We start from the raw sequence: 14025 nt of genomic DNA on the forward strand, positions 1-14025 counted from the left end.
AGTCCAAAGTTCCCACTTATCATGATAGGGAAGCGGCTATTTGTGAAAAGCTCTGGAAGGTTGTCTTTTTTTTTTTTTTTTTGGTCTTATTTGAATTTTACTACAGTTGAATCATTTTATTACAGAACTAGAAGATGAATTTCTATCTACAAAGTTGAAAAACTAAAGCTTGGATAGAAATTGGCCACAAATATACAATTGCAATCTGCACAGAGTAAGTGGAAAGCAAATTGTGACAGTCTACGGAATGAAACAGTTGTTTAATTGGTTTTGAGTGACCCACCATTCTAGATTGGAGTGCAGTATTAATGGTGGAGAAACCCCTTCAGACCTTTCCAGGAAAATATGCCAAATCCTGTAAAGGCAGGCAAATGTTTTCCTTACAACACTAACAAAGGAAATATCACTGCAAAATCACGTTGGAACCCTCAACTTAAAACTATGTTATGAGTGAAATTTCCTCTTCTCAAATGGAGCCTCGATTAAAATGAATGTCTTAGCCCTGTAATCTCCCATAGGCTTATGGAACCTTATTTATTTAAATTGGTCGGCTGTCCCCTGAGAGTTCTACCAATGGAATGATGTGAAAACTCATTAATGCCATTTTATTTTTAAATTCCTCGGAACAGCCTCAAACAGAGCATGATGGCTTCCCCAAGGGCTCCCGCTGTGGGGCATCATTTGCCCCGGGAAGTGCACCAGTAAATCATAATGTCCATCACTCAAACGGAGGTTTCTATCCTGCCCACTCTCCTCTATCACTTTGTGGGTAACAAATCCAGTTCATCATGACACCTGCTAGGAAAACAGGACTTACAGGCTGGGCACATGGGCTCCTTTTCATCTAATCCTGCAGGTTCTAAAATGCTACGAGGAGGACCCGGGACTTGGAATTCCATGCTAAGGAGAAATGTAAAAGAGCCGATCGTGCACATTTGCTTTCTAATCAGACTCATACTCAGCTTATACAGTAGAGGCATGAAAGCAAAGAAACACCAATTACCATTAAGCCCAGATATAAAGAGATCAATGCATGGGCTAACAATTGGGTGCTGTCAAATGTTAAAACCGCTAAATTCTCGTCTTGTTAAATCATCTGATGGCCATTTCTTCTTTAGTTAAATAGGGATAAATAATAAAAAAACAATTTACAACTAAAAGATGCTAGCGTTTTGCAGCTGCTGAATGTCTTTTGGGGAGATTAGATTCTATAATGAGGAGATATAACCATCATTTTATAAAAGCTGTTGCTGTCTTGGGAAAAACACCACTGAATACGATTAGAAAAAACCTTTCCTTCATGAACCTATTACAGTCATGTGCTGATTGCTTGGCATATGCTTAATGATATCTCCATAGCTGAAAAACAATAATTTGTTACTGTAAATCTTGACATAATATATTAAGTTCAACTATGCTCTTATTAGTTCTGCCTTTGACTTGAATGGTTTAAACTTGCTAAACCCTACAAAAGTTGAAAAGCACATCGACTACCCACATTTTTAACACAGATCGATAGATCTATCTATCTATTTCCCAATAGCTTAATTAGAAGTTTTTCTCAAGCAATTTAAATATTATTTCAAACATCCCTAGCTGCTGGCTCTCCATTAAGGGTATCAAAGATACAGTAATGGGGGGATGGGAATTATGGAGTGGGCAAAATTCTGTGTGTCACACAATTAATATTAGGCAATAAACAGCTAACATTACCATCCTCTCCATTTAAAAAAAAGATCATAAATTCAATTAAGAAAGTATCAACGAATTTAACCCTAACAGTCAGAGACATTTCCAAAAGAGATAGTAACACTTTGATCTCTATTAGTTCTTGTAGGAAAGAAATGAAGAGAAAAGGAAGAAACACGGCAGTTCTATTTCCTTCTTTTCCAACCCACCTTCCCTCCCAAGCATGTGAGCTGCAGGAATCCCCTCTTGTCCCCAACAAAAACACCCAATCAAGTCTTGACTAGAAGACTTTTTTTTTCCCCCCTGCTGCTGCTGCTTCCTACAAAAAACAGAAGTGTCCACTACAAAGCTCAAGTCCTAGAACATTTTTATTATTTGCAATCAAAATTCTACCCTTGAGCTCTAGTATTATATCCAAGACCAAAATCAGAAGACTTGCAGGAGGAACTTTTTATACCCTAAAACAAGTAGATGATAAAACATCCAGAAGGGAAACAGATGATAGGTTTTCTCACCTTACCAAATATTTCTGTAGTATTTGGCATTATGAGTTCTTTGTTCGATATCATCGGTGACTAGGACAAATCTGGGTGTATATATATGTACACCACCCTTTTTAAAATCAATGACTATACACACAAGCATTAAGCAAGTATCGTCTCATCTAAGACAAAGAACTTCATACCAGGTCTCGGAATCATGGGTCAGAGAACTAAGATAAACTTGGGTCTCTCACAGACTTTATCCACCACTGCCCTCCACTTTCAGTAGATCTTCCCACTGATCAACAACCTCCACCCTCGTGAAGCTTCCACTTACTGCAAACAACAGAATTTCTAAGCTGTGAAATGGAGATCTCCACACAAAGGCTGACACATGTCTTCATAAGTAGGTTTCAAGGTTTTGCTCTTTGCTGCTGGGTTCCATGGAAAAATTTATCTCCTGGGACTAGGATAACAATTAGAGATTCATGCACTCTAACAGTGATAGTACTAGGTGGGAAAGATCACACACATTTGTGAATGAACACGAGAAAATTCAGAGTTGTAATTACTTAGCATTTTTAATGTCAAACCTCATCTATGTCACACCAATCTCCGAATCCAGCACTACAGACCTACTATTAATTCCCTGCAAGCTAACTGGGCGGGGGTGGGGAGGTGGGGGGGAGGTGGGGGGTGGAGGGGTAGTGATACCTGAAGTCAGCCCTTGATGACTGGTTGAAGATCTGGGTTTCTTGCTTTCTCTTCATAGCCCAGGTCCCAGGTGCTTTGGAGATAAGTTCTGCCTCAAGTCTCACTAAACCTTACCTTTATGGCCTCCATCCTCCCGAGTAGCCCTTAGGATATAAACTACAAGTCTTTTCCTGAATCTTATTTATGGTTTTGCTTACTTTCAGAAGTTGGGCTACATTGTTGCTGGATTAAGTGTGGGAGGAGGAAACAACTTTGTTTTAAATTTTCATCTCAGGAGAGAAGGTCTTCACAACACAGATTGTGACAGTCATCTAAATCCAAGTGAAATCCTCCCCCTCAATGAAACTCTCCTGCCTATAGCTCCCATAGTTGGTGAGAATGAATGTTAAAAAGCAGAGTGCTTCCTCCCTCTAGCTGACCTCGTGGCCATCATTATAATTCAATTACAAACATACGTGATGGGTACAAGTCATCCATACCCTAATTCATGGGGCCTGTGAATATGTCATCTTGCATGGTAAAAGGGACTTTGCAGATATAGTTAAGGATCTTGAATTGGGGAGACAAGAGGGAGACAGGAGGGACAGAGTTCAAGGAGGAGATGTGACCACAGAAAGAAAGGTCAAAAAATGTAAAGAAGGGGCCTCTACAAGTGGAAAAGGCGAGGAAACAGATTCCTACCTAGAGCCTCCAGGAGGAATGCTGACCCGCTGATACCTTGATTTTAGTCCACTCAAACTGCTTTTGGACTTGTCACCTCCAGAAATACAAGATAATAAATCTCAGTTGTCTTAAGTCACTAAATTGGTGGTAATTTGTTAGACTAGTAATAGGAAATGGACACATAAGCAACATGGTTTTAAGGAAGGTCTGCTTGAAGTGGTTCATCTTATCCAGTATCAAAACCACCCACAGCAGAGTGCTGGGAATAAAGTAAAAGTGGGACAAATGTCTAGCCTGCTCCCAAATTTTTTAGCCAGGAAACTTAGTTATCTGAGAGCCATCAGATCAACAATAAACAGAAATAACTCCATCAACTGCCAGTTCTGGCAAAAAAATCACCAGTTAGTGAATCAACTACCCAAGGAGGAAACATGCCTAGATGCTATTCAGGAGTGAGAATCCACGGAATCTTTAAGAGCCTGGGGATTTCTGTCACATGGGAGAAATTTATAAATCCATTCCCTGGTTCTTTTTTTTTTTTTAAAGATTTTATTTATTCATTTGAGAGAGAGAGAGAGGCAGAGAGATCACAAGCAGGGGGAGAGGCAGAGGGAGAAGCAGACTTCCTGCTGAGCTGGGTGCCTGATATAAGGCTCGATCCCAGTACCTGGAGATCATGACCTGAGCCGAAGGCAGACACTTAACAATTTGAGCCAGCCAGGTGCCCCCTATTCTCAGGTTCTAATGCTGCTCTCTAGAGCCGAGCCTGTCCAATGGCAACCCACTGGTTTCATCTGGCAAACAGACATATATATTTTGACCAAAGTAGTGGGATTTTGTTTTCCTTTTAATTGCATTTTAATGACCTTTATTAAATATATACTCTCCAATTTACCACAGTCTTCACCATTCCCTCTTCTGATCCCTGGCTATTTCATTCATTCACATGATCTAACTGGTTTTTATAGACACCTGAATTTTCAATCCAAGAGTAAAATCTGTGGTGGTTTGATTATTACACACTTGCCCTTTAACACTTTGGAGCAACTTTTGTGATCGATCCAGCACTCATGACCTATTCAATCACCTGTTGTGACCCATCTATCTTCTGCATGTTCCCAGTAATATCCACAAGTTCCGCTGGTGGACATTCTCAGTGAAAAATTGAGTAAGGATACAAATAATAGTCTTAACATATTTGTAGAGAACATAGTGCTAGAATTAAATGCTTCTATTTCCAACAAGAGAGTAAATGAAGATCCAAACACATCTGAAGCATCCCAACTGAAATCTAAGAGGGTAAATGTGAAGTTCTGCATTTAGGATAAGAGAAGAAAAACCTATACAGGTACTAGCTAGGAAAATAGGATTCTACAGAAGCACATATGAAAAAGGCTTTGGGGTTTTCTATCAGAAGCTATGGTATGACACACTGATTGATGTGTTTGGCTCAAACAAATCACTAATAGAAGTCAAGGTTCTGATCAAGACGAACCAGACTGCAAGTCCTGCTGTAAGATAGTCAGAACATACTCATAGAGGCAATAACCTTTCAAGATGGACATCTGTAAAGGGGAAGATATTCCTAAGAAAATTGGCAGGATGGTGTTGGGTGGGGGCGGGTAAATGTGAATCAGGTGAAGATCCGAAGAAAACTAAGACGCTTCGCTAGGAGAACCAGAGACGCACACGGAGGGTCTGGTGTGCACAGGGACAGATTAGTCCGATCCTACAGGAGGATTTTGGCATTTATTTTCTTTGCAGAGGTGAGACTAGGAGCCAAGGAATAGAAGAGATAAGAGAAAGCATCTGACTAAATAGAAGGACATACTGTCTAATTATCTGACTAATGGACAAGTGGGATGGGCTTTCTTGCATGGGAGTAAGTTCACTGTGGGTGGAAGCATTCAAACAGTTATTAGGTGGCCCAAAAAGGGGATGGAAAGGAGAAAATCTGTGTGTGGATAAAATAGGATAAATGGCTTCTGTGTTCTAGTACAAAAGCAAGATTCTCTGGTACCAGGGCCCTACTGTCCTTAAGATAACAGGATTGGGAATGTGATCCACTGGAGGCAGATGGGGAGAGACCAAGTTCATTTATGTAGAGCAAGAGAGCCATTTAGGGACAACACAAAGAGGCTTTCTCCCCCAATAAATAAGTCCCTGGTGAAACCTTAGGCTTGGGGATGTGGTTCTTAAGCACGTCCCAGCCTATTAATTTGTTCATCCAAGAAACCCAAAATATCCTACCATTTAAATTTTCAATGTTATTTGTAGCATTTTTCTCCATGGATTCATCTGTTCTCAACAACTTAAAAGATTCTTGGCACCTTGTAAACAACACCTGAGCAGTCTAAAAAAGACTCCCCAGCACTGTCAGGCTACTGAGGGGTGAAGATTTTCTAATGATCTAAGCCCTGCTGACAGGCTAGAGGCTCCCTTTCCCTCTCTTCTGACTCAGGAGCATTTTTAAATCAAATGATTCGCCGGTCAGGCACCGAAGAAACACGCCGATGAAGAAAGAAGTTGAGAGCAGGGGTGCTCTACCTGCCTACCCTACCATTTGCCTCCATTTGCACGCCTCCCCTGAGGGCTGACCGCCAGCAGGGCTGGGCTAGAAAGGAGGAACCCCACGGGAACCCGCTCGGAATTCACCAGGAATTCACCCTTTGGTGACAGACACACAAAGGGAAACGGGCGGCTCAATTTTCCATGGGGTCCCTGCTCTCGAAGGGATGGGCTTAAGGTAGCAGGGGAACGCAGAAGAGGGACAGTGAACATTCCCTGGGGAAGGAGGGGTTGTTGACAAATGGAATGCGGAGACACTTTTCAAATCGACTTCGCTCAAAGCTGGGGTGTGGAAGAAGGAGTCCAGAAGGAGGTCTTGCATGATGCTGAGTCGGTGTAAAGTAATACACAGGCATGGCCATGGGAAGAGCAGCTCGAATTAGCGGCTGGGGCCCTCCCCTGCCTCTAGCTACCAACCGAGTGCAGTGTTTGATGATTGTGTTTCCAGTGAGAAGTAGGGAAAATAGAATTCTATGTACTTACCTCCCCTGACTCTTTTGAAGATAAAAATGAGAAATGAGTGGGCGAGGAGGTGGAGGGCACATGCCGGCGGCTCAGGTGGTTAAAACTGGTTAAGCATCTGGCTTCAGCTCAGGTCATCATCTCAGGGTCCTGGGAAGGAGCCCCGCATGGGGCTCAGGGAGGAGTCTGCTTGTCTGTCTGCCTCTGCCCCCATCTCCCTGCCTTGTGCTCATGCGCGTGTTCTCTCTCTCCCACATAAATAAAATCTTTTTAAAAAATTAAGAAATGAGAGGATGTGGTCTTGGAAATGTCTGAAGTAAATTTAGATTGGAAATCACAAACTCTGCAGAACAGGGTCCACCTGTCTGTAAGGATAATATTGGATACCTTCCACAGGGTCTACGTTCCCCAGGTCATTTCAGGTCCCAGCAACCCCTTATCTTATTCCACATTCCAGGCTGCTCCCAACCTCTGCAACCTGACTAAGACCAGAACAACTTCATACTAAAGCAGTCTGCACAGAGGAATGTGGAAAGTGTGAATATGTTTGAGTCTGGCTCTTCCTCTTAGACAGTGGGAAAGTGATACATTATTCTGAGCTGTGACATTAATGAGGGTGATTAAGAACAGGCCTTTGATGTTAGAGTTCTTTTCCACTTGGTCCTTTTAAATGAAAGTAAGTATCATTCCTGACCAATTCAGAACTGAGACATGCTCTGAAAAATTCAGAGGGAGAGAGAGAGAGAGAGAGAGAGAGAGAAATGGGGGTAAAGAAGGAAGGGACAGTAATGAAGGGGTGTGTTTCTACTTGAAAAAAATAGAAACTAAGAAACCCCTATTTCAATTGTTTAGGTTATATTCTTAAAGTAAAAAGTTCTTTGTTTTGTTTTGTTTTGTTTTTTACCCAATTTGCAAAAAAAAAAAAAAAAAAAAAAAGGCAAACAAACCTGAAAGTCGACTTCTAGATGGATGTGTCTGGCAGTCTTGCAATATGTGGTATAAAATACAGTCCATTTTACAGGAAGAGGTATGCAGAGTTGGCAAGAAACAACAGACATTCATGAATTCAGCATGGCAGGAGTAGAGGAAGAGGAGGAAGAGGTTAGAGAAGTAAGTAGGAAAGTAACAGTGAAAGGTGGAGATACTGAAGAGTAAAGATAAGAAAAGTATGAGAAGGTTTTTTTGGACACCCTCCAATCTCTAAAACATTATCTTTTACATAGTTGAAAACTCCAAACTCAAGTGGAAGCAAGATAAAGCCAATTAGAGCCATTATGCCAGGAGGGAACTATGAAATATTAGTAGAAGGAGAGCTCACTGACTCTAGTGTGCCTGAAACCGACTGTTAAGTGGGAAAAGTCTGGCAAGAAATTTCCTGTATCTCAGTTGCAAATGCCTGCTTAAAGCTGGTGTCCTCCCAAAGTTTGAGAGCCATTTACGAATGCATTCTGGTGATGCATAGCCCCAAATTACCAAATCCCATAACAGAACAAGGCTGCCTAGGAATCTGAACTTTGTTTACACAATTAGGAGACACTCACATGTGCATTCTGTAAATGACAAGGTTCCCGCAGCAAATTAACAAGAATAATTTTCCCATCTCAGGAGCTGTCAAGATGGGCCCTGCTGGCCAATTTATCTCACTCTAGCACATCTCTGGTGCTTGTCAATCAATATGTGAAACATTTGGTGCTGATTGCCATTTTTCTCTCCACTTCCTTTTGCCTCTAGTACCAGGCAATTTACTGCAAGTCAATCAAGGTCGAAGCCGACCTTGTTTAAATAAAACACTGTTGAGCTTTTTTCACACCAACAATTTCAAAGACAGAATGAGCTGTATCTTTTACATTTACACTACCTTTTCTTTCCCCACTGGTTCTCCTAAAATGCCACCCTGGAGTTATAAGCCCTAACAAAAGCCACCTGGAGACTGAGAAAACAATGTTGAGAGGGGTGAGGACATGTGTATTTCAGATTCCTATCTGCACTATTCAAGATTCACTCAGCCAGCAGAGATGTCTTACCATGAAAGACATTCCTAAGGGTCCTACTGACACCAGTATGCCCTGATCCGAGGCAGAGCCCCACAGCACAGACCATATACCCCCCATCATCAGAACTTGGAAACACAAAGCAAGCAATTTCAAGTGTTTGCCCTGGTGATTAGGGTCCTACAGTTGAGAAAGTCTTAAGACATTTTGGGAATAGTTCCCAATGAACCAAACTTAAACCTTTATTATCATCACTCTATGTGTGGAAGAAGCAGCAAGCCTACTGAAGTTCTTGAAAATAATCTGCTCATAGGTTTTGTTTTCAAAACCTCATTTCTCCTGCAAACCATCTATAATCTCTCTCTCTTTTTTTCTGAATAAATCCAGCTCTGGTTGCTTAGTAAAATATAACTTTGCAACCCCACCCCTGCATATGTTAAGAATAAACATTGAAATGAGGCCTGGCTAAATTTGACTCTCAAAGAAAGGAAGAAAGAAATACAGTTAGACAAATATAGAACTTCCTGAAAATAGTAACATGCAGCTTAACAGCTAAAGTAGTGCTATGCTCTCAAAATGATTAATTAGAAATGAATGCTTTTTAAGTGCCTACTATTACATATAAGACGCAGCTCAGTGTTTTCAATAGTGTGATTTCTCCCATTTAAACCTAAAATAAAAAATCCAAACAAAATATTCTTATATTCTCAGAGCAAGAACGATCCCTTCCTTTTATGCCAAATGCAGTACTAATGGGGTTAACAAATCCTGTGTTAGCTCGTGGTCCTATTTTGTTTCATCGTTATTCTCAAGACACTATTGATGAAGTCACTCTTCCATCTGTCTGTCTTTTCTTGAGTGTCTATTACACATCAGGTACTGTGGAAGATTCAATGGTGGGCAAAACTGAAGAACTCTCTGTTTCATGAAGTTCAGAGTCAGGTGAGGGTGTTAGACACTAATGAAGTCGTCTCAAAAATAAAAGCGTTATTACAAACTGAGATCAGCACTGTGCAGGGCCACTGGATGGTGGTCTAAAGCAGGCAGAGAACTTGGGAATGCTCTTTGAGGATATAAAGCAGCTCAACTCTGACTGACCGGCGCTACCTGCCCTAGTCCAGGGCTGCTCCACGTGTGGCCCATGAGCCCCAACCAACCAGCGTCCAAGGGGAGAAATACAGGGGTTGTAAGAAAATGGTTAGAAACTTTGATTAGAAACAACCTAACATTGCCACAATCAAGCACCTGATTAGTAGGAATGAGTCACCATTTTGGGTGAGGTCAACCTCGCCCTTGGGAAGTCACATACAGTACAAGGTGCACACAGGTCCTGTGCAGAAAGACCATATTTAAAGAGTCCCTTAAAAATTGGAGAATAAAAGCCTCCTTCATCACACACAGTTTAAGAAGTTCTGATCTGAGGATGTAAACAATACCCTCCCCCTGTCTACCGTTCATTACACCAAACACTTGGTCTCATGTAAGCCATGGGAGACAGCAATGCCTCCTTCTTGGTCTGAAAGGCCAAGATGTCTGGGTTGCCACTGAGCGGTAGCACTTAGAGACCTGTGAGAGATATTCTGGGATGAAAGAGTTGAATTTGGTCAGAAAGAAAGAATTCGCGTTTCTACATTTCTTTTTGCTATACAGCAAGCCCTGCAAAGTTAACTGCTGAGGAAAGCTGTTGGGTGCTGGGTTTATGTTCCGTTTCTCACTTTGGAGCTGGTAACATGAGTGTGATCTGTCTGGAAATTCACTGGACTGATACGGACATCTCTCTCTCTATATATATATATAATGCTTTTCAAGTGCCTACTATTATATATAAGATGTATGTACACACACACACACACACACACGTTTGACAACTAAAAAGTTTTAAAATGTCACCACCAAAAAAGACAAAGGCAAAGGAATTCCTTCAGGTTAAAGGAGACAGAAAAGACATGAAACACAATGCTACGTGTGATCCTGAAATGAACTCCAGCCCAGGGAAGCAAGAGCGGACACCAGCCCATTCCGGGCAATGGATGATATTTACATATGGACTGAGGATTAGATCATGTATCAGTGCTAACTTTGTGCTTTGGCACCTGGACCATGGTTATGGAAGAGAATGTTTTTGTTCTTAGGAAACAGACACTGAAGTACTCAGGGGTAAGTGAGCTTGATGTGGAGGCAACTTACTCTTAACTGTTTCTGGGAAAATTAGTGTGTGGGGGGCTGGTGAGAGAGAGGCAGAGAAAGGGAATATTACTGAGCAAGGCAGAGAGAAGTGGGGGACAGAATGATAAAGCAAATGACAAATGGGGCAAACACACACAACGGGTGAGCATGGTCTGGGATGTACACGTGTTCTTTCCACTATTTCTGTAATTTCAAATCTACCAAAATAAAATATTACAAAAGTGAGGGTGACAATTTTAAATAAAAGTGAACTGGTTCTTGGAATGAATGACCAGCCCGACTGGGTGACACACAGTTGCTCCAACAAATTGGGTGTTTTGTGCAATGAAAAGTGATGTGGCAAGGTCTCTCTCAGCATTCAGAGTCACTGGCACAATTACCCCTCAAATGGAGGTTGGGAAAGCTTGACAGTTCCCTAGGCGGACATGATTTTCAACAGAGTCTGACACAGCCTGATAGACCAAACATTCTTTTTTTTTGACATTAATTCACTTGTGATTTTTACTGCGATGCTGAGCATCTTATCTGGAGGTGGTCCTTAATGGTGCATGGTATATTTTATTGATGTTTCTTTTATTCTGGTGTTTATCTTCCTCGTGATTATATCTGTTGCTACTCTCTGTCTCCTTCAAAATGCTATTCTCTTGTGAGACTAGGCACTGCTTGGAGGCTTAATGAGGCTTCTAGATTGTTTGCTGATTTATGGGGTTGGGTTCTCAGTTAGCATGGGGGTGGGGAGAGGAAGGAGGCCGGAAGAAGTAGGGTGCTCTAGGATCAATGAAACAGTTTGTATCAAGTTCATTTTTTATGTGTGTAGAATCCTTCAGTTATAGTGGAACCTGTTGGGCAGAAAACACTCGTCTTTAATGCCTGCTGTCCTTTCTCTCTCATAAGTTTTAAAGTATTATTATGAGATCCATGCATCACGCTCTACAGAATTCCAAATCTGTGTCTTAAGTTTAGCATAAAAGTGAGGGTCCCAGCTCTTCTGCTCTGAGCTCCCAGGCAAAGTTACACTTTTCTTTCCCTAGACTCAGCTTGACATTCAAATGCTTAACTATTGTTCCTTTTACACTTGCTTTGGAGCAAGGCGTGTGCTGGGTGTGCCTTAAATAAGGACATCTTGTGAATTACGTAGGTACTTCAGTTTCTTTCCCGTCCTTGGGAAGTTTTCCCATCGTTAAAAAAAAAAAAGAGTATTCTTTTTCTAAAAGAAACTAGAAACACGGCATGTGCTCGTTAAAATTAGGCCATCGTAATGGAGGACATAGTATTACATTTAGTTTATATTTTGCTTTCAATTCTTTAAACATACGCATGCTCGCATGTGAGTAGGCACGCATGCAGTCTTTCATTTCCAAAATAAAATCCTGTTAAAACACATCTGCATCTCAGGTTCTACCTAACCTCTACATTTTTCTCTCCTAAAAGCTATGATGCCTTGGTTTTCGATGCTAACAAATGTTATATGACAGGTTCACCGATTTACTGCTCTGCACCCTTTTTAATTATGGATGTATGAAGGAAAATTTCACTGAGAAAAAACAATAAATCACCAGTGAAATTATTTGTTAGTTGAATGAGCTGAATAAACAGTTGGCTTCAGGGCAAAGATTCGTCTGGCATCTTTTAAGTCATTCCATATTCTCCCATTCAGTTGCTACACAGAAGCAGGACCAGGCCTGCAGGAATCATCTGGGAACATAGATGTTGATGCCTAAGTGAGGAAAACGTAAACACTTGATCCACAGATGTCTTGAATGCTGGATAAAATAATTTTTGTCAACTTTTATTAATAATGACAGCCTTTAGAAACAGTTGAGTGCATACTGTATAGGCATGCCATTTCACTTAATTCTGACAACAACCCTATCTCCCTACACTCGCAACAACTTCTTGAAGCCAGAAAGTGGCAAACCCAGAATTCAAACCAGTTTCTGACTCCCAATCTGGAGCCCCTCAGCCATCAGATGCCTACAGAGTTCCTCAAAGGAAACCACACTGTCTCCAAAAAACCTTTGTGTGTTATTTAAGCTCTAAAAAACAGAGCCCAAGTTCATGGTTGAAACCCCGGTTCATGCTACCTTAAATTTCTACAATGCTCTTTAGGTGATGAAGAAAGCAAGTTTTTCCAGTTCATCCTCTGAGAAAACTGAGTTTGAAACAAAGTATGCAAGGAATAGGGCAGAGATGGGAAGCACAGAAAAATGTGCCATCCCTGGACTTCCTTCTGGGAGCAGAAAGAAGAGTAATAAGGTGGTTAGTTTCAATTTGAAAGCATGGGATGTGTCAGGAATGATAACTAGCTATTGCTATTTTTACAATAAATGTCTCCCTCAGAGTCACAAGCAGACATCGGACATGGGAAGCTTCCATGTAGGAATTAGTTTAGTGCCTTTCCTGGATGTCCCCATTGAACTCATCCAAAAAGCTATGAAGAATCATGGCCACTTTGAACGCATTCATACAAATAGCACTGACAGTTTTTAAGCAAGGACAAATGTCTAGCTTTGGACTTCTTCTCCCACCAGCAAGTCGGCTGCCCATAGCGCATCCCATAAATATCTCAGCTGGAAACTTTGTTTAAAGGTACTTAAATGGACCCTGGAGTTCCCAATTCTGGAAACAGACTTGAGTCTGGTAATCAGATCCTCACGTTAGAATTGCCAAGCATCTCTGCAGCTTCTCTTGTGTCATTAAGCTTCAGAGTTCTCATCCATATATTGATTAGATACTGCTTCATGTTGGACACTACATTCTTGTGCGGAGACAACTGCTTTTGATTTAGGATTTCAGACTAGTGGCTCACGTCCTTATTTCTGATGCGCATTTTCTACTTGCCTCAATACTATGCGGTTGCAGGTTTCAAAGGGCTTCACGGGGACATTTCAAGGAAAACCAAGACAGGAACCCAGGGGCCCTGGAAGGTGGAAGATAGCTACAGAGCTCCCTGGGGCAGTTTTGTTTATGGCTTCCTGTTATGGTTCGTGTTGCTATGGTTTCATGAAAGATGATTGCACCCTTTCTCCCGACTACAAATGCAGAAAAAGGTGATGATGGGCAGAAATAATGCCCACTTCACATACCATGAAAACTAGCTGTGTGCTCTGTTCTATAGTCCATGGCATTTAGGCACTGACTACCTGGTGGCTTGGAGGCAGACTGAAAACTGCATCAAGGATGTAAAATCTTGACTGTGTCTGTAAGATATAAATACATACCTCAATAGGAAAATGGGCAAGGCGGAGGTGGACATGGACTGCTCAGAT

General features: G+C 41.4%; 1 protein-coding gene across 9 annotated transcripts in view; it reads right to left on the reverse strand.

Moving 5' to 3' along the window:
* TENM2 (teneurin transmembrane protein 2) overlaps positions 1-14025 on the reverse strand; it is a 1882184-nt gene that overhangs the window by 396597 nt on the left and 1471562 nt on the right. The window lies entirely within an intron of this gene.

The sequence above is a fragment of the Mustela nivalis genome, assembly GCF_964662115.1.
Source record: "Mustela nivalis genome assembly, chromosome: 3".
Classification (NCBI taxonomy): domain Eukaryota; kingdom Metazoa; phylum Chordata; class Mammalia; order Carnivora; family Mustelidae; genus Mustela; species Mustela nivalis.